Source organism: Ranitomeya variabilis, chromosome 5 (genome assembly GCF_051348905.1).
Source record: "Ranitomeya variabilis isolate aRanVar5 chromosome 5, aRanVar5.hap1, whole genome shotgun sequence".
In the NCBI taxonomy this organism is placed as follows: Eukaryota; Metazoa; Chordata; class Amphibia; order Anura; family Dendrobatidae; genus Ranitomeya; species Ranitomeya variabilis.
In genome coordinates, this window is record NC_135236.1 from 629,605,520 (window position 1) to 629,627,889 (window position 22,370).

At 38.9% G+C, this 22,370-nt stretch overlaps 1 protein-coding gene and 2 pseudogenes across 3 annotated transcripts in view; all 3 read left to right on the forward strand.

The window, feature by feature from the left end:
• Positions 1 to 22,370, forward strand: part of LOC143776637 (protocadherin gamma-C5-like) — a 671,321-nt gene that overhangs the window by 90,381 nt on the left and 558,570 nt on the right. The gene's annotated exons all lie outside the window — the stretch shown is intronic.
• LOC143773483 (protocadherin gamma-B4 pseudogene) lies at positions 7,496 to 19,531 on the forward strand (annotated as a pseudogene).
• On the forward strand, positions 19,437 to 22,014 carry LOC143773484 (protocadherin gamma-B4 pseudogene; annotated as a pseudogene).

Sequence of the window (22,370 nt, forward strand, 5' to 3'; positions counted from 1 at the left end):
AGCATCCCAAGGAGCACTGTGCAAGTGATCTGTTGTGAACTCTGTTTTTGGGCTCCCTCTTGTGGTCACAAGTGGTACTGTGTGAGTGCTGTCTTTGGGCTCCCTCTGGTGGCTCTTTGTGTCATTCTGCAGGTCTGAGGCTGGATCAGCTGTCTCGTTATCTGTTAGCTGGTTTCCTATTTAGCTCACCTGGACTTCTAGTTGTTGCCTGCTGACGATGTATTCAGTGCTATTTTGATCTCTCCTGTATTCCTTCGTTATCAGTCTCGCCAAGAGAAGCTAAGTTTCTGTTTGGTTATTTTTTCATCACTGTTCAATATGTTTCTTGGTTATTTATTTGTCCTTGTCCAGCTTGCTAATATGTGATTTCCTTGCTTGCTGGTAGCTCTAGGGGGCTGAGTTTCTCCCCTCACACCATTAGTTGGTGTGGGAGTTCTTGAATTCTCAGCGTGGATATTTTGTATATGGTTTTTTACTGACCGCACAGTTCCCTGTCTGTCTTCTGCTATCTAGTATTAGTGGGCCTCATTTGCTGAATCTGTTTTCATTTCTACGTTTGTATTTTCCCCTTACCTCACCGTTATTATTTGTTGGGGGCTTCCTATATCTTTGAGGTTATTTCTCTGAGGCTAGTGAGGTCTTACTTTCTCTATAGGGGTAGCAAGTTTCTCAGGCTGTGTCGAGACGTCCAGGAATTTAGGCACGTTCACCGGCTACCTTTAGTGTGTTTGGTTAGGATCAGGTTGCGGTCAGTCCAGTTACCACCTCCCTAGAGCTTGTTCTATTTTCAGTAACTTAGCTAGTCCATTCTGTGATCCTCAGCCACTAAGGATCATAACAGTGATCATATTGAATTGGAAGGAGTATCATACCACTGCAGATCTACCAAGACCCAGCCGTCCCTATAAACTTTCATCTCAAACAAAGAGAAGACTGATCAGAGATGCAGCCAAGAGGCCCATGATCACTCTGGATGAAGTGCAGAGATCTACAGCTGAGGTGGGACAGTCTGTCCATAGGACAACAATCAGTACACTGCACAAATCTGGCCTTTATGGAAGAGTGGCAAGAAGAAAGCCAGTTCTCAAAGATATCCATAAAAAGTGTTGTTTAAAGTTTGCAACAAGCCACCTGGGAGACACACCAAACATGTGGGAGAAGGTGCTCTGGTCAGATGAAACCAAAATCAAACTTTTAGGCAACAATGCCAAACGATATGTTTGGCGTAAAGGCAACACAGCTCAACACCCTAAACACACCATCCCCACTGTCAAACATGGTGGTGGCAGCATCATGGTTTGAGCCCGCTTTTCTTCAGCAGGGACAGGGAAGATGGTTAAAATTGATGGGAAGATGGATGGAGCCAAATACAGGACCATTCTTGAAGAAAACCTGTTGGAGTCTGCAAAAGACCTTAGACTGGGACGGAGATTTGTCTTCCAACATGACAATGATCCCAAATATAAAGCAATATCTACAATAGAATAGTTCACAAATAAACGTATCCAGGTGTTAGAATGGCCAAGTCAAAGTCCAGACCTCAATCCAATCGAGAATCTGAGGAAAGAGCTGAAAACTGCGGTTCACAAACAATCTCCATCAAACCTCACTGAGCTCAAGCTGTTTGCCAAGGAAAAATAGGCAAGAATTTCAGTCTCTCGATGTAAAAAACTGGTAGAGACATACCCCAAGTGACATGCAGCTGTAATCTCAGCAAAAGGTGGCGCAACATTGTATTAAGTTAAAGGGGCCGAATAATATTGCACGCCCACTTTTCAGTTTTTGAATTACCACAAAAATTTAAAATGACCAATAAATTTCGTTCAACTTCACAATTGTGCTCCACTTGTTATTGATTCTTCACCAAAAATTTACATTTGGTATCTTTATGTTTGAAGCATGATCTGTGGGAAAAGGTTGAAAAGTTCCAGGGGGCCGAATACTTTCGCAAGGTACTGTATATATATATATATATATATATATATATATATATATATATACTAGCTGTACTACCCGGCTTCGCCCGGGTTAATGACTGCTGTTAGCAAAATAGAATGTGTTAACAAAAATTTATTCTGCACACAAAAACCACAAAACAAATAGATAGAAATGTAATTATTAAAAGGCAAAAACTAAGCAAATAGAAGCATTTCACAACATATATTAGCTTTGTTATACTGAGAATGTCTTTGTTGCCTATATTAACCAATCAGAGCTCAGGTTAATTAACTGTAGCAAAATAGAAGCTGAGCTGTGATTGGTTGCTATTGGCAGCCTGATAAATCCCCAGCCAACAGGAAGCCCTCCCCCCTGGCAGTATATATTAGCTCACACATACACATAATAGACAGGTCATGTGACTGACAGCTGCCGTATTTCCTATATGGTACATTTGTTGCTCTTGTAGTTTGCTTATTAATCAGATTTTTATTTTTGAAGGACAATACCAGACTTGTGTGTGTTTTAGGGCGAGTTTTATGTGTCAAGTTGTGTGTGTTGAGTTGCGTGTGGCGACATGCATGTAGCGACTTTTGTGAGATGAGTTTTGTGTGGCGACATGCGTGTAGCAACATTTTGTGTGTTGAGTTGCATGTGACAGGTTAGTGTAGCAAGTTGTGTGCAGCAAGATTTGTGCATGGCGAGTTTTGCGCGTGGCGAGTTTTATGTGTGGTGCATTTTGAGTATGTGCAAGTTTTGTGTGAGGCAACTTTTGCATGTGGTGCAACTTTTGTACATGTGGCAATTTTTCTGTGTGTGCAAGTTTTGCATGAGGTGAGTTTTCCATGAGGTGAGTTTTGCACGTGTGGCGAGTTTTGCGTGAGCCTAGTTTTGCATATGGCGAGTTTTGCATGTAGCGAGTTTTGAGTGGTGACTTTTGTGTTTCGACTTTTATGTGGCGAGGTTGGTGTGTGTGTGTGGTGAAATGTGTGCTGAGGGTGGTATATGTGTTCAAGCACGTGGTAGTGTGTGGCGCATTTTGTGTTTGTGTTCATATCCCCGTGTGTGGTGAGTATCCCATGTCGGGGCCCCACCTTAGCAACTGTACGGTATATACTCTTTGTCGCCATCGCTCTCATTCTTTAAGTCCTCATTGTTCACATCTGGCAGCTGTCAATTTTCCTCCAACACTTTTCCCTTCACTTTTTCCCCATTATGTAGATAGGAGCAAAATTGTTTGGTGAATTGGAACGCGCGGGGTTAAAATTTCACCTCACAACATAGCCTATGACGCTCTCGGGGTCCAGACGTGTGACTGTGCAAAATTTTGTGGCTGTAGCTGCGACGGTACAGATGCCAATCCCGGACATACACACATACATACATACACACATTCAGCTTTATATATTAGATATACCTGTATGTAATCTCCTGTATATAGTATATACCTGTGTGTCATCTCACCTATATATAGTATATATCTGTGTGTCATCTCCTGTATATAGTATATACCTGTATGTCATCTCCTCCTATACATAGCATATACCTGTGTCATCTCCTCCTGTATATACTATATACCTGTAGGTAATCTGCTCCTGTATATAGTATATACCTGTGTGTCATCTCCTCCTGTATATAGTATATACCTGTATGTCATCTCCTCCTGTATGTAGTATGTACCTGTATGTCATCTCCTCCTCTATATAGTATATACCTGTGTGTCATCTCTCCTGTATATAGTATATATCTGTGTGTCATCTCCTCCTGTATATAGTATATACCTGTGTGTCATCTCCCCTGTAAATAGTATATACCTGTGTGTCATCTCCTGTATATAGTATATAGCTGTATGCCATCTCCTCCTGTATTAGCCCTCGTTCACACGTTATTTGGTCAGTATTTTTACCTCAGTATTTGTAAGCTAAAATGGCAGCCTGATAAATCCCCAGCCAACAGTAAGCCCACCCCCTGGCAGTATATATTAGCTCACACATACACATAATAGACTGGTCATGTGACTGACAGCTGCCGGATTCCTATATGGTACATTTGTTGCTCTTGTAGTTTGTCTGCTTATTAATCAGATTTTTATTTTTGAAGGATACCAGACTTGTGTGTGTTTTAGGGCGAGTTTCGTGTGTCAAGTTGTGTGTGTTGAGTTGCGTGTGGCGACATGCATGTAGGGACTTTTGTGAGATGAGTTTTGTGTGGCGACATGCGTGTAGCAACTTTTTGTGTGTCGAGTTGCATGTGACAGGTTAGTGTAGCAAGTTGTGTGCAGCAAGTTTTGCGCATGGCGAGTTTTGCGCGTGGCGAGTTTTATGTGTGGTGCCTTTTGAGTATGTGCAAGTTTTGTGTGAGGCAACTTTTGCATGTGTTGCAACTTTTGTGCATGTGGCAATTTTTCTGCGTGTGGCAATTTTTCTGCGTGTGCAAGTTTTGCGTGTGGCGAGTTTTGCACGTGTGGCGAGTTTTGCATGTGGAGAGTTTTGCGCGTGGCGAGTTTTGAGCGGCGACTTTTGTGTTTCTACTTTTATGTGGCGAGGTTGGTGTATGTGTGGTGAAATGTGCACTGAGGGTGGTATATGTGTTCGAGCACGTGGTAGTGTGTGGCGCATTTTGTGTGTGTGTTCATATCCCCGTGGTGGTGTGATTATCCCATGTTGGGGCCCCACCTTAGCAACTGTACAGTATATACTCTTTGGTGCCATCGCTGTCATTCTTTAAGTCCCCCTTGTTCACATCTGGCAGCTGTTAATTTGCCTCCAACACTTTTCCTTTCATTTTTTCCCCATTATGTAGATAGGGGCAAAATTGTTTGGTGACTTGGAAAGCGCGGGGTTAAAATTTCACCTCACAATATAGCTTTGACGCTCTCAGGGTCCAGACGTGTGACTGTGCAAAATTTTGTGCCTGTAGCTGCGACGCCTCCAACACTTTTCCTTTCACTTTTTCCCCATTATGTAGATAGGGGCAAAATTGTTTGGTGAATTGGAAAGCGCGGGGTTAAAATTTCACCTCACAACATAGCCTATGACGCTCTCGGGGTCCAGACGTGTGACTGTGCAAAATTTTGTGGCTGTAGCTGCTACGGTTCAGATGCCAATCCCGGACATACATACATACATACATACATACACACACACACACATTCAGCTTTATATATTAGATATATATATATACATATATATACTGTATATATACACAATAGGGAAAATAAGTATTTGATACACTGATTTTGCAGCCTACAACCTGCAGTAACCACCGATCAACCAACCGCTGCACGATCAGCTCTATCCTCACCTACTGTATTCTCACCCATCCCTTGTAGATTGTGAGCCCTCGCGGGCAGGGTCCTCACTCCTCCTGTATCAGTTATGACTTGTATTGTTCAAGATTATTGTACTTGTTTTTATTATGTATACCCCTCCTCACTTGTAAAGCGCCATGGAATAAATGGCGCTATAACAATAAATAATAATAATAATAATAAAATAATAATAATTTTGCAAGTTTTCCCACCTACAAAGAATGTAGAGGAGGTCTGTAATGTTATCGCAGGTACACATCAAATGTGAGAGACAGAATCTTAAAAAATCCAGAAAATCACATAGTATGATTTTTTAATAATTAATTTGCATTTATGGCATAAAATAAGTATTTGAGAAATTAGAAAACCAGAACTTAATATTTGATACAGAAACCTTTGTTTGCAATTACAGAGGTCAGAGGTTTTCTATAGTTTTTGACCAAATTTTCATAGATTGCAGCCAGGCTTTTGGCCTACTTTTCCATACAGATCCTCTCCCAATCTTTCAGGATTCTGGGCTGTTGCTGTGCAACATTGAGTTTTTTCTCCTTTCAAAGATTTTCTAATGAGCTCAGGTCTGGAGACTGGCTAGATCACTCTAGAACCTTGAAATGTTTCTTACAGAGCCACTCTTTAGTTGTACTGGCTGTGTGCTTTGGTTCCTTATGTTGGAAGACCAAGCCACTACTCAACTTCAATGTTCTTACTGAGGGAAGTAGGTTGTTAGCCAAAATCTTGTTATACATGACCCTATCCATCCTCCTTTCAATACAGTGCAGTCGTCCTGTCCCCTTTGCAGAAAAGCAATACCAAAGTATGATGAATCCTCACTATGCTTTATGGTTGGGATGTGTTCTTGGGGTTGTATTTATCTTTCTCCTTCCTCCAACCACAGCAAGTGGAGTTAATACCAAATAGCTCTAATTTTGTCTCATCTGACCACATGACCCTCTCCCATGCCTCTTCTAGATTATCTAGATGGTCATTGGCGAACTTCAAATTGGTCTGGACATGTGCTGTCATAAGCAAGGGGGACCTTGCTTACCCTGCAGGATTTTAATCCATGACAATGTGGTGTGTTACTAACGGTAATGTTTGAGACTGTGGTCCCAGCTGTATTCAGATCATTCACCAAGTACTCGCATGTAGCACTGAGCTGATTTTGATAGTGATATTTTCATGTTGTAGAACCACTTATAATGAAGGGTTAACCTATATAGGTAGTAGTAGCATAAAGTTATGAAACATGACAATCAGTGATGCTCTATTGTCACAGCCATTAGTGATTTCTGATAGGTCTAGCCAGGATGTAATGTGCATGGCCCTTTAAGAAATCTTAGTAAAGGGTACTGTGACTCCTTGCTTGCGCTCTTTGTGTGGTACCGGGTGAAGCTTACCTTGTGTATATCCACATTATAGTGCCATATAGTCCGTCATTACTCAGCAGCAGGTTCCATCTCTGCACGGTGGACCCCGGGTTGCGAACGCACCTTATACCATCTTCCTAATTATTTGGTGCATTCCGCTAGCCCTAACACCGTTATACTCATTTTTATACCTAATCCATTGAAGCCCATGTCACCTGTAAAAGACAAAAAATAAACATTTCTTCATCAATGAACAATTTATTCTATATTTGAGCGTTTTGTATTTGGGTGATCTTGACCATTGTATACACACTGCTCTTCTTGTTCGTTCCCCAATTGCTAAAAGTTTTAGATGCAGGATCTTCCATCTTGTAATAATGGTTTAGGAGTAATAAGATTGTTCACATTATTTTGTCATGAAACCATATTGAGTTACTTGTACATACGGTATGCTGCATTATTAGTACATTTTTTTATTTTATTTTACCTATTTATTCGCCAACTATTATCAAATACAATTACTCTACACTCATTACGTGCATTACTTTAGAAATATTTATAATATTAAAGTTGCCTCTGCAATCAAGTATATTAATATTCCATTGATCAGTTCCTTTCAATAGTTGAAAGTTATTTACTTACATTAACAATGGGTATGCAGATATCGATCAAGGGTGAAATAAAGTTGCAAAAATTGTAAGCACAACATATAGTTAGTTTATATATTAGTTTAGTTTAAACTTAACAAACTAGTTGAAAAATCTTACTGCAAAATAGTCGCAGTTATTATTTTTGAACACTAAGTGGCACTCTAAGACTGTGAATGACTTTGTATTGACCTTTGAAAGAAATTAACTAGTATCACTACAGTCTCTTAGTGCCGGATATAGGAAAACACAGATTTTTTTATATCAAAGGACACACAGCAGTCTGGACTACAAGAAATATCGTCATTGATGATTTTCCTTTTTAAGAAATTATATTCTCTTGTGGTGGATTAGAGCGAAGGAAACTTTTCTATCACAGACATCAAATAATGAATGAGCCAACAAGAAACAGAAGGAAACAATGGCAGCAGATATATCAGGTATTTTCCTTTATTTTCTTCTTTATCACTGATATCTATGGACAGCTACAGTATTCAGTACATGAAGAAATGAAGAAAGGATCTGTAATTGGGAATGTGGCAAAAGATCTGGGACTACATGTAGATGAATTGGCAAATAGAAAATTCCAAGTTCTGTCCCAGACAAATAAACAATATTTCAGTATTAATTTGGAAAATGGAGACTTATTTGTATCAGACAGAATGGATAGAGAAACATTATGTGGAAATCAGCCAAACTGCTTTATAAACCTGGAGGCTGTGATAGAAAATCTTTTGACTTTTTACACAATCACCATAGAAATCCAGGATGTGAATGATAACTCGCCCATATTTTCTAAGAATCACTTCAGTTTAGAAATCAGTGAGCTCACCTCACTGGGGGCTTGTTTTGCTTTAGGAAACGCACAAGATCCAGACTTAGGCACCAACTCCATACAAAGTTATACACTGAGCGGTAATGAAAACTTTGGCCTTGGAGAAAAAATAACAACAGATGGAATTAAATATCCAGAAATTATTCTAGAAAATTCACTGGACAGAGAGAAACAGAGTTACTATGAGTTAATATTAACCCTTATCCGGCTGAATAGGTACAATTGTAACTATTCCGTTTTAAAATTGCAATAACTTTTTTTTTTAAAGACGTAGAGGGCTGAAATTTCGTGACATCTCTACATTTTTGGTCCAGAATATATTGGCCAAATTTCAATAAAATATCTCCACCCGCTTCCGAGATAAGGGGTCGAGATCTTTTTGCATCCATAACAAGCTGCATAGGTACAAATGTACCTCATATATTTTGAATGAAGATAATGCAAGGGAAAAAGCATAAATTTTTTTTTAATGATAATGCTATTTAACTATTATAAACAAGTAAAAAACTGTTCATTTACATTATAAAAGAAAATGTAAGAAACTTTTTTTTATTGATTTTCTTTGCAAGTAATGCATGTTGGCCTTGCTACAGAGTGTTCATCGCAAATGGGTTTCACACAAACCACACAAGACTTTCTAGTCTTGCGTTGTTTTCGCCTCAGGTCTCTGCAGACATAGCAACTACCAACAACAGGGGAGGGTCCACGACTACCATGAGGTATGTTGGGGCCAGCTGCTGGCTGCGATGCTACCACAATGCATCGTCCAAGCACCATTTCTACTGCACCTCGAAGAAAATGGTTTCTCATTATCATTTTGTTTGTACTACGATCTTCAATTGCAATCATACACAGCTGATTTGCGAGATCTTTCAGGAACTTTCTTCGTTGATCCTTTGCCCTGAAGCTTGGATTGTGTTCTCTGTAGATGATGTAGGATGCTAACCCACTGACATCAATCATATTGTAGAAAAATGCCAAAGTCCAACGTGATGTTCGTCGTTTCACAGTGTACTCTCCCGACATTTTATCCATAACATCAACGCCACCTTTTGTTATGTTGTAGTATTTTATTATCTCTGGCTTGGCTGCTAGTGTCTCTTCAACTTCTCCCGTCATGTGCATAGATGATAGAAGCACGACTGATTTGTTCTTCTTTGGTACATATGAACAGACTGTTGCATCATGATTGTAGGCAAAATTTGTCGAGTTTACAGGCCTTTCTTTGGCAGGCTGCATGTTGTTAGGTAGGAACCTTTTGTTTTTTCTCACTGTACCAACTAGTGTCATGTTCCAGGAGTTCAATACCTTAGCTAGTTCCATGGTTGTAAAGAAGTTATCGGTGGTGACATTTCTTCCAGAGCCTTTATACGAGCTCACTAGGTCCAATACTGTTCGTTCTCCAATGTTTACTTGTCGAGGACCATCAGTTGGTTTCCCAGTGTAGAGCTGACCTTGTAAAGGGTAGGCATTTGATGAGTCACAAGCCCAGAAAATCTTTATGCCATATTTAGCTGGTTTTGAAGGTATATACTGGGTAAATTTAGTATGACCTCTAAATGGAAATAATTGCTCGTCGACGGTGATACAATGATATGGCTTGTAGGCTCTCTCCAGATTACTGTTCAGCATTGTTCAGATGTCCCGTATTGGTGCAGCTTTATCTGTTTGCACACGTTCTGCACGTGTATTTTCGTTGTCAAACCTGATAAATCTGAGTATCATCTTGAAGCGGTCACGAGACATGGCTGCACGTATAAGAGGCAGAGCAGCAACATTCCACATTTCCTCCAGATTTTCTTTGTTGTCTCTGTGCACACCAGCAGCAATCAGTATGCCCAAAAATGCATGAAGTTCAGTTTCAGTAAATTGCTTGAATGTTTTTTGTGGTGGCCGTTTGGAAGAATCAGGAAAACGTTGTACCAGTTCGTTGTTGTAAGCATCACAAACTCTCTTGGCCTTTCGATTCGTTTCCCGTAATATGATGTCACACATCTCGGGAGTCATGATGGACTTGAATAGCTCTTTTGCTGTATATAGGTTGCTGATTGCTGCAGGGCCACCTCTTTGTCGTAGGACATTACGAGATTTTGTTTGTGCATTTGGCAGTGGATTACTGCACCATTGAGTTTCATCCTTAGCAGTCCAAATGTCGCCTGCACTTTGAGGCACAGAATCATCCTCAACACTTTCGTCTGATTCGTATTCATTTTCATGCTCTATGACCATTTCTTGTTCAATGTCTGAATCTTCTTCAGTAACATCCACTTGTGGTACATAGTTTTCATCATCAGATGCAACATATGGTTCATCCTCATGCTCAGAATCAGATTCTTCTAGCATTCGCATTATTTCGTCAGACGTAAATCTGTAAATATGAAAAAATGTAAAATAAATAATTTTCCGAAATACTACATTATTGGCTTTTCACAAAATTATACTAACCTGCAAACACGTTTTCTTGGATTATGGCGGAAACTAGATCCAGCATTACTATCACTCATGATGACTTGCTAGATGAATTTTGGCTTCGTATTTTGTGCTGAATATAAATAAAACATCGTAAAACAATATGTAGATACTAATTATTATCCATTTTTCGTATAAAAATTATACCTATAGTGATAAGTTTCATACAAAATATATGTAAGCCAAGTCCAGGCTGAAAGACAATTTGACTGTTCTGTCCCCACATAATGAGAATAAAGGTATAACTGGCTGTTAGATGCTGTGAGACTTTCCTACCTTCGTTTCCAAGAAATTGAAGACTTCACAAGCCTAGAAATGTGTGCTCACAGCAATGAGATGAACAGCAAAATGGCTAATGAGAGGAGGGAGGCAGGAAGACAAGTAGAAGCCACTCCCAGTTTGAATTAACTTAATTGACAGCAACATAAGTGACCAGTAACAACACTGAACAATAGATATCAGCATAACATTTGTAGCTGAATGAACTTTAGTTTCTGAAACCAAGTAAAGTCTTCCCACAGTGGAGGTATATGTGAAGGTACAATTGTACCTATGCAGCCTGTTAAGGTTGTAAAATTATGCAGCCTGACAAGGGTTAACAGCCTTGGATGGAGGTAACCCACAGAAATCAAGCACTGCTACAGTCAGGATTATTGTCCAAGATGTTAATGACAACCTGCCGATGTTTAATCAGGACACATATCGTGTAAGATTACATGAAGATGCAGCTATTGGGTCTCTTGTAATTCATCTAAATGCAACTGATGAAGATGAAGGGTCCAATGCTGAAATAGCTTATTCCTTTAGTCATATTTCTGATAATGCTCGTCAGCTATTTACTATAGACTCATTAAATGGGGACATCAAAGTAATAGGAAATTTGGATTATGAAACATCACATATGTATGAAATGACTGTAGAGGCTAAAGATGGAGGAGGCCATATAACCCATTGTAAGGTGTCAATACAAGTGATAGATGTCAATGACAATGCCCCAGATATAATGATCAAATCTTTCTCAGAGACAATTCCAGAGGACTCACCACCAGGAACTGTGGTATCATTACTGAATATTCGGGACTTGGACTCTGTGATGAATAGTGAAGTTGTTTGTCACATCTCAGGCACTTTGGCTTTTCAACTAATTCCATCTTCTAGTACTTACTATAAACTGGTAACTGCAGCTAGCATGGACCGAGAAAGAAATCCTTCCTACAATGTCACCATACAATGTATGGATGGCGGATCTCCTCCACTGTCCACCAACAAAACCATTCAGCTCAATATCTCAGATGTGAATGACAATGCTCCAGTTTTTGAGAAGATGAAATATATTCTGTATATTGGAGAAAATAACCAACCAGGTGCATCAATACACAATGTCCGAGCCTCAGATCCTGATGGTGAAGAAAATGGAAAAATTAGTTACAGCATTCTCAACAGCAATGTAGACGATATTCCTGTGTCATCTTATATTTCCATCAATTCTATAAGTGGAGTTCTCTACGCCCAGAGATCATTTGACTATGAACAGTTGCGGGAATTTCAGTTCCAGCTGATGGCTAAAGACAGTGGATCTCCTCCTCTAAGCAGTAATGTCACAGTGAGGATATGTATCATTGATAAGAATGATAATGCTCCGAAGATCCTCTACCCATCACCAGACACTGAGGGATCAGCATTATTTGAGTTTATTCCTCACTCTGCTGAGAAAGGTTATCTAGTCACCAAAGTGATTGCAGTGGACGCTGACTCTGGACACAACGCCTGGCTCTCCTATCACTTACTACAAGTTCCCGATCCTTCATTTTTCACCATTGGCCAATATACTGGTGAAATCAAAATTGGACGTGACATTCAGGACACAGATACTTTAAGACAAAAGATTGTGGTTCTTGTGAAGGATAATGGGATCTCATCTTTGTCATCTACAGTTTCAATACAATTAGTTGTGGCTGAAAATTTTCAACAAGTTGTTCCAGAGATTAAGAAACAACCTAATATTTTTAATACGTCTTCTAATGCAACTTTCTACTTGGTGGTTTCCATCGCTCTTGTATCAATCTTGTTCATTGTGACTGTTCTGATAACTGTAGTCTTAAAATGCAGAAAATAAAGTACTCCTACAAGTTATGGGGCATATAGTAGAAACGTGTATCCTCAGTTCACCCTGGGATGTCCTTCTGAGATCAGTGATACCAGTTTACCTTTCCCATTCTCATATGATGTGTGTGTGACTCTGGACTCCAAGCAGAATGAAATCGCTTATCTGAAACCAGTGCAGAACGTCCCCACAGAGAATCTCATAGACACCGAGGAAACTGCTGCTGGGAATGGTCCTTCCGGTAATGATCAGAATCCTGGCATAATTTTACAGGTATGAGTATGCATTTTGTAGTTAAATTATAACTATTAATGCCGTTTTTTTAGGATTCTTTAATTTTTAAATACATACTTTTAAAATGTGACCTTAGGATTAAATTCTTTACCTTTTCTATAGCCTCTGAATTTTTTTCTATGTATATACAATTTGTAACAATGTATCTGTCATCAAAACCCTATTTGCAATACTGTAAATATCAGCCATAAGGTGGACCCTAAAATGTTGCCATACTGTGGCCACATTTAAAAAAACAGAAACAAGGAGAAAAACGGAGAAAACAAGTACTATAAATAATTTTATTTAATCATACAAAAGTTAATACAAATAAGTATAATAGCAATAAAGAATGGATGGTAAGAATAGAGTGAGTCCCCACCAGTATAATCCACCACCTAAAAGATACAGTTAAATTGCTAATAGTAGGAAGGCAGCCGCCCATATGCATAAGGTTAGCCCTAGGAGACGCAAATCCATCCCCCTATACCAAAAATATTGGCAACCAAAACGGGTGCTTACCGACAAAGTATAGAGGTGGTGTATACCGGGTGGGATTCAGTCCAGCGGGACCCGCTATTGCTATTATACTTATTTGTATTAACTTTTGTATGATTAAATAAAATTATTTATAGTACTTGTTTTCTCCGTTTTTCTCCTTGTTTCTGTCATTTTCATGGAGTTTTCTTTGTCCTTGGGACTTTGGGTTATTCTGGCACGATTCTGTGTTTTAGATTTCCCATACAAACATGTTGCCTAGTTCTGTTCACATTTAAAAAAAAGTAGTATTTTATTCTTAGAAATGATGGTTGCTTTGTTGCTAGCATAGAACATTGGTAAATGGCTGGTAGATGTGCAGTCTGTGTCTTTCTCCTCTTTACAATGTAGATAGATTGATGTATATGATGATTTCTTGAAAGACTATAACTCATTGATATTTTATTGATCAACTGTTGAAGGTTTTGAAATGTTCCTGAATTGTTTCTAAATATTCATATATTAAATGGTCTGAGATAGTTACCTAAGTATTAGATGGTATTCATAATTTTCTAGTTAATACTGAACATCAGATGCAAAGAAAGGAAAACATCTTTTCTATATTTTATCATTTTCAAGGAAATGAAAGTTTGGACCTAACTGGTTGCTTATTGTGGGCAATGTTTCCACATTTACTTGGCAATTTTTGTATTAATATACTATTGTCTACATAGTACGTGAGTGATTAACACTTTTTTGGTCAGTGTTGGTTATTTAATCATAACATATTGTCTGGCAGTCCATAATACTATGAAGACATCTGTCATTGCAACTCGGAGTTGCACGATATTTTTACAACTTTTGACATTTTCACGCCAGTTTTACCCAGCCAAAATTTGTAGAGCTGAAGAGGTGATAGTGGGCGCTGCGAGGACATCTAAGTCATTATAAGCTGTGGAATTCTTTTCCCCAGAAATCTTACTCAAGTCAGGGGCTGGTATAAGATTTCTGGCATGGCATAACGAGACACACGCCACTCATCAGTCACTTCTGATTCATGAAGAGGCGTGCACCTCTTCATGAATAAAGAGCATCTGACTTTACCATGCACCCTCATTAAGACCGGCAAGATAATCTTTCTTAATGAACTGGGTCAGAGAATGTTCCCTGGTTCTTTGTATGGTCCTTGGAAATAAATAAATCAAGATTACACTTTTTTACTAAGATGAACAGACTTTTCATTTTCAGTAAGACCTTCTATTCCTTTTAGTAATCTATTTGCCCACCAATGAACTATGTCTAACTTTCCAATATTCTATTTTAAAATACAGAACCCAAAACTGGATCCCATATTGATCCCATATTGAAGATGTGGCTTCAAAGATGATTTAAAAAAAGGGGTAATATTCAATTGGGATCACGTTTTTGTGCTCTACTGCTGATTTCAATTCAGTTTGAGAAAGTCACATTAATAATAATAATCTTCACCGACTCTTTGTTTTCTGTCCCAGTTCTTTAACTATGTGCATAAAATGTCCCCAAGTCCTTGCTTCTGGAACTTCAGAAAAAGTCTGTTTTGTGAAACAGCCTCAAATACTTTTGCAAAGTCCAGATATATCTAGGTTTCAACTTTGTAATGTTTTATTGAAGTTTACATTGAAACTTATCTTATAACTATGGCCAATACTCAAGTGCTCAAACACGTACAATCCTGATATTTAATTTGGCTTTTATGACAAAACCAGATCCTGAAATTATTTTTCCTGGTTTCATTAACCTAAAGAGCTTATTGTCTATAATTTTTGGAAAAAACTAACAGTTTGTTACTTTCAACAGCAGAAAAAAAGGCAGCAACACTTACCTGCCCAAATCTTGGAACAAATGCACTGCAGGGTGCAGCCAGCTCATAAAGCAAGATGTTAGCAACACAGGTGCAAAATACCAGATCAACAGCCACTCTCCACATACCCACTCCTGGAGGGGGTGACTGCCCAGTAAGGGTCCCCACGCTTACGAGTCCTACACTAAACTAAATAGCAAAGCCACTAGAGACTCAAGGTCTACAAAAATTGGGTGTTCGCACTGGGATGCATTGAGAGTGTGCTGGCCAGCCCGCCTAATCGAAAAGTAGGGGCGTGACTAATAGGCTGTGAACCAAACACTGTGCAGTACCATTGTGTGACCAACGCCGTATGGGGGCCTTTATTGTGCACTTGTATACTGGGCAGTCACCCCCTCCAGGAGTGGGTATGTGGAGAGTGGCTGTTGATCTGGTATTTTGCACCTGTGTTGCTAACATCTTGCTTTATGGGCTGGCTGCACCCTGCAGTGCATTTGTTCCAAGATCTGGGCAGGTAAGTGTTGCTGCCTTTTTTTCTGCTGTTGAAAATTGAATTTTTATAGACCGTGAGTCTCTAGTGGCTTTGCTATTTAGTTTAGTGTAGGACTCGTAAGCGTGGGGCCCCTTGGCATGGGTTACAAGCTTGCGTATTTTGGCCAAAATATTGACCAATACCTCACTATTTTTGTATATTTTTGCACTATATTTTTCGGGCTGCAGCCAAGCCCAAACATGTTTGGTCTCGCATGAGGGGTGTTCGCACTGGGATGCATTGAGAGTGTGCTGGCCAACCCGCCTAATCGAAAAGTAGGGGCGTGACTAAAAGGCTTTGAACCAGACACTGTGCAGTACCATTGTGTGAACAACACCCTATGTGAGCCTTTATTGTGCACTTGTATACTGGGCAGTCACCCCCTCCAGGAGTGGGTATGTGGAGAGTGGCTGTTGATCTGGTATTTTGCACCTATGTTGTTAACATCTTGCTTTATGGGCTGGCTGCACCCTGCAGTGCATTTGTTCCAAGATCTGGGCAGGTAAGTGTTGCTGCCTTTTTTTTCTGCTGTTGAAAATTGAATTTTTGTAGACCTTGAGTCTCTAGTGGCTTTTCTATTTAGTAACAGTTTGTAGCACAACTAGTAGAGTCTATTTTACAATTAATGTCAGGATCGTTAAAATCCCCCCACAAACAGCCACCATATCAGGTCATCAAGGGGAGGTCTGTTGAGTAACTTAAAGCTAATAAGCAGAAGGGAGAAGAGCTGACAATTCAACCACTTGAAGCGGGCTATCACAGTGAACACATGGGGAAGTAAAAACAAATTAATTAAAACACAGGAAGCTCAAGCTTCAAACTGTTTTTGAAGCAAAGACCTCTTGACATGGACAGATAAAAACAGGAAATTTGTGCTGAGAAGGGCACAGAAAGACTGAAATTTGTATACACATAGAGAAGAGCATCCTTATACAAGCAAAAATCTGTTTCTAGGCCAACCAGAAATAAACACATGCATTCAAAAGTCCACATATAGATGACAGTCTATTCTTTCTGGCTCTCCAAAAATAGTCGTCTGGTTAATTAAGATACAATGCTGTGTCTCCACATCCTCCATGTAGTATTAAGTGCACTATATAGTCCTCCTTACAGCATTATAGGCACCACATAGTCCTACATACAGTATAAGTGGACCTATATATTACTCAATATAGTGTAATGGGCACCACATAGTGCTCCATACAGTATAATGGGCCACTTATATTGCTCCATACAGTATTATGGGCCCCATATATTGCTCCATACAGCATTTTGGGCCCGATATATTGTTCCATACAGCACAATGGGCACCAAATAGTCCTCAATACAGTATTATGGCCACCACTTAATCCTCCATACAGTATTATAGGCGTCAAAGTTTTCCTTACAGTGTTATGGGCACAAAATAGTTCTCCATACCTTATAATGGGCTCTATATATTGCTCCATACAGTATTATGGGCCCCATATATTGCTCCATACAGAATAATGAACCTCATATAGTGCTCCATATAGTATGATGGGTAACATATATTGCTTCATAGAGTATTGTGGGCCCCATATATTGCCCTATACGGTGTAATGGGCCATATACTGTACTCCATATAGTACAATAGGACTCCTATAATGCTGCATACATAAAAAAATCAAATACTCACCTTTCCATGTTCCTCTCTGGTCTCTTCAGTGTAGTAGTAATGTCATTGCACCCTCTGCCCTGAGACGTTACAGAGTCAGAAGACACTGAAGAGATTGGAGAAGCAGAGACCGGAGCATCAGGAAAGGAGAGAGGTGAGTATTTGAGGGGGGCCGGTGCCACCACTTGCAGCAGTCTCCCTAACTCATGGGCCCCATAGTATGCTGTGGTCCCTGATGGTGAGTGGCCCCTCACTCATCCAGGGCCCTGGCACTTGCCCGGATGCACCGGGTGGTGAGGCTGGCTCTGTTGACACGTCTTTTCCATAGCGAGAGATTTGTCAAACACCTAGAGCAGCGCTGGGAGTAGTCGACCTGAGACTATAGCCAGAGGCTAAACTAGACCCGGAAATCTTATAACTATATTCTCTGGCTGCAATTTCTCTGATTTAACACTGCAGTTTAGAAAGTGTGAATCTGATGACAGGTTCCCTTTAAATTATGTACGTGTCTTCAAGCTCTCACTTTTCTGCTAAACTTTGCTGCACTCAACAAAGTCTTTCTTGGGGTCACTGTAGCCTGTAGCTGACACAGTCATTAAGTCAACTTACCAGAGAATATTGATAGGGATTTTATCTGTGTTTTGGCATTGCAGAAAAGATTTCTGATTGTATACCTTTTTCAAATATTTTAATTGATCTGAGCTGCTAAAACAGCAATTTGCCTCATAGCAAGCAACCAGACTAAAGGAAACTGAGTTAGAAGTGATTTTTTCTGATTTATGAGGGCATGTTGGGAGCTTGCTAGAGCTAAAGCATAGAGATGGAAGTAACCTGCTTCAGTAACTTCTTAATCGTCTCTGCCCAATATCATGAGGACAGAGGTTTCAGAGTCTAACGGTGGTAAAAATAAAGGTGCCACGGATTGGATAGAGGACAGTATGCAGCTGGGGCAACCGGAGAGATGAGAGTTGAGGTGAGTATTACTTATTTTTTTTAAATATACATTTTGCATACATAATGCTCTGGGCACTAGAAAGACTCCAAAGTATAAGGGGACACTCATATCTCACATAATAAACTGAAACTTACTACAGATTAAAGTTCCTGGTAAAATATGTTTATTTGACAAATTCAATTATCTCAATGTGGAATTGGTTATATTAGCTTATATCCACCATAAAAGTGACAACTGGAATTTGTTTCATAGCGTGCACCAGAACCTAGAAAAATGACGTCTACAAAGTCTTTGTAGGCAGAGTGCAGTTTGCAAGTTCAAAGTCATAAGCAATAGTTATTGTGCAGAATGTAAACTCTTCAAAGGAGGAAATGTCGGTCTAATTTTAATATAGATCGCAACTTGAAAAATAAGAAAAATATATAACTGAGATGAAAATAAAATAAATATTATATTATATGCACAGTTATATATTTGGTGACTGTTGGAATTTTGGTAATTCAGTTGCCCAGTTCCTCTAAAGGAGAGGAATAAATGTATTTTCTACTGTTCTCTACATGTTATCAGCTGCAACCACAATCCTGTATGGATACATCTGCTAAAAGTTAAAATAAACATGAAGAATATGAAGAAGAATTAGAATATAATTGATAATCCCCCCTCAAAAAAAATATCTGAAAATGAAATAGATTTAAGAAAAAGGAAATGTTTACATACTGGTTTCATAAACTGTTAATTAAAGCTGAAATTACCTCATTAGCTTTTACAATGTTAGTTTTTACTCCTGAAATATTTGTCTTAATTTTGAAAACTAAATTTGCATCTATATATTCTTAATAATTTTGATGCATCTTAATGTTATTTTAATATGAGTTTAAGCAAAGAAATGAAAAAAATCCCCTTAAAAACAAGTTTAACATTTTTATTGCAAATCAACTGCAGTTTTCAAAATTGAACTCTAAGTGGCAGTATGAGACTGTGCAAAAATGTAATTCTGCCAGGAAAGAAAATCTGGGGAATATTACTGTAGCCTCATAGAGCAGAATACGGGAAACCTGGCAACAATTCGGGAGAACATTCTGCAGTGTGGACACTTAGAAACATCCTTTACCATCTTATACAAAGGATTTAGCATCACTTATAATTGAATTTCCCATATTGTGGATTACAGAGAAGGAAACTTTTATATCACAGTTTTCAGACAATGAATTACACAGCAAGAAACAGAAGGAAACAATGGCAGCAGATATATCAGGTATTTTCCTTTATTTTCTTCTTTATCACTGATACCTTTGGACAGTTACAATATTCAGTACGTGAAGAAATGAAGAAAGGATCTGTAATTGGGAATGTGGCGAAAGATCTGGGATTAAATGTGGATGAATTGGCAAATAGAAAATTCCAAGTTCTGTCACAGACAAATAAACAACATTTCAGCGTTAATTTGGAAAATGGAGACTTATTTGTATCAGACAGAATTGATAGAGAATCATTATGTGGAAATAAACCAAACTGCTTTATAAACCTGGAGGCTGTAATAGAAAATCCTTTAAATTTTTACACAATCACCATAGAAATCCAGGATGTGAATGATAACTCACCGATATTTTCAAAGAATCATTTTGATTTAGAAATCAGTGAACTCACCTCACCGGGGGCTCGTTTTGCTTTAGGAAACGCACAAGATCCAGACTTAGGCACCAACTCCATGCAAAGTTATACACTGAATGGAAATGAAAACTTTGGCCTTGGAGAAAAAATTACAACGGATGGAATAAAATATCCTGAAATTATTCTGGAAAAGTCACTGGACAGAGAGAAACAGAGTTACTATGAGTTAATATTAACAGCCTTGGATGGAGGTAACCCACAGAAATCAAGCACTGCTACAGTCAGGATTATTGTCCAAGATTTTAATGACAACCTGCCGATGTTTAATCAGGACACATATCGTGTAAGATTTCATGAAGATGCAGCTATTGGGTCTCTTGTAATTCATCTAAATGCAACTGATGAAGATGAAGGGTCCAATGCTGAAATAGCTTATTCCTTTAGTCATATTTCTGACAATGCTCGTCAGTTATTTACTATAGACTCATTAAATGGGGACATCAAAGTAATAGGAAATTTGGATTATGAAACATCAGATTCCTATGAACTGACTGTAGAGGCTAAAGATGGTGGAGGTCATGTAACTCATTGCAAGGTGTCAGTGCAAGTGATTGATGTCAATGACAATGCCCCAGATATAATTATCAAATCTTTCTCTGAGATAATTCCAGAGGACTCAACACCAGGAACTGTCGTAGCGTTACTGAATTTTCGTGACTTGGACTCTGGGATGAATAGTGAAGTTGTTTGTCACATCTCAGACATTTTGGCTTTTCAGCTAATTCCATCTTCTAGTACTTACTATAAACTGGTAACTGCAGCTAGCATGGACCGAGAAAGAAATCCTTCCTATAATGTCACCATACAATGTATGGATGGTGGATCTCCTCCACTGTCCACCAACAAAACCATTCAGCTCAATATCTCAGATGTGAATGACAATGCTCCAGTGTTTGAGAAAATGAAATATATTCTGTATATTGGAGAAAATAACCAACCAGGTACATCAATACACAATGTCCGAGCTTCAGATCCAGATGGTGATGAAAATGGAAAAATAAGTTACAGCATTCTAAACAGCAACGTAGACGATATTCCTGTGACATCTTATATTTCCATCAATTCTATAAGTGGAGTTCTCTACGCCCAGAGATCATTTGACTACGAGCAGTTGCGGGAGTTTCAGTTCCAGGTGATGGCTAAAGACAGTGGATCTCCTCCTCTAAGCAGTAATGTCACTGTGAGGATATGTATCATTGATAAGAATGATAATGCTCCAAAGATCCTCTACCCATCACCAGACACTGAAGGATCAGCATTATTTGAGTTTATTCCTCACTCTGCTGAGAAAGGTTATCTAGTCACCAAAGTGATTGCAGTGGATGCTGACTCTGGACACAATGCCTGGCTCTCCTATCACTTACTACAAGTTCCCGATCCTTCATTTTTCACCATTGGCCAATATACTGGAGAAATTAAAATTGGACGTGACATTCAGGACACAGACACCTTAAGACAAAAGATTGTGGTTCTGGTAAAGGATAATGGGGTCCCATCTTTGTCATGTACAGTTTCAATACAATTAGTTGTGGCTGAAAACTTTCAACAAGTTGTTCCGGAGATTAAGAAGCAACCTAATATTTCTAATACATCTTCTAATGTCACTTTCTACTTGGTGGTTTCCATCGCTCTTATATCAATTGTGTTCATTGCAACAGTATTAATTACCATAGTCTTAAAATGCAGAAAATCAAGTACTCCTACAAGCTACGGGGCATACAGTAGAAACGTATATCCTCAGTTCACCCTGGGATGTCCTTCTGAGATCAGTGATACCAGTTTACCTTTCCCATTCTCATATGATGTGTGTGTGACTCTGGACTCCAAGCAGAATGAAATCGCCTATCTGAAACCAGTGCAGAACATCCCCACAGAGAATCTCATAGACACCGAGGAAACTACTGATGGGAATGGTCCTTCCAGCAATGATCTGAAGCCTGGAAACATTGTTCAGGTATGAACCCATTACTTGGACATATGTCATATTGTATTACTTCTTTATTTGTATACATTTTTGATACTGAATGTCACATAACTGTCCAACGTTGTGCGCAAGTCTGAAATGTCCAACTATCATATGATGTTGTTCCATGCAAGCTTACTGTGACATTAGACAACTTCATTAGAGTAATCAACATATTTACCACTATATTAGTTGTTTAGAATAATTAGGGGACCTGACAAATTTGCTTAACTAACTTCATAAAACTTTCCTACATATGATATTAGCCTCATATTCAAGCAGCTTGCTTTTCCTTTTTTCACATCTATTGTCTTAAATGTAGAAAAATTTTCTTTTTTTTGGAATTTGATGTC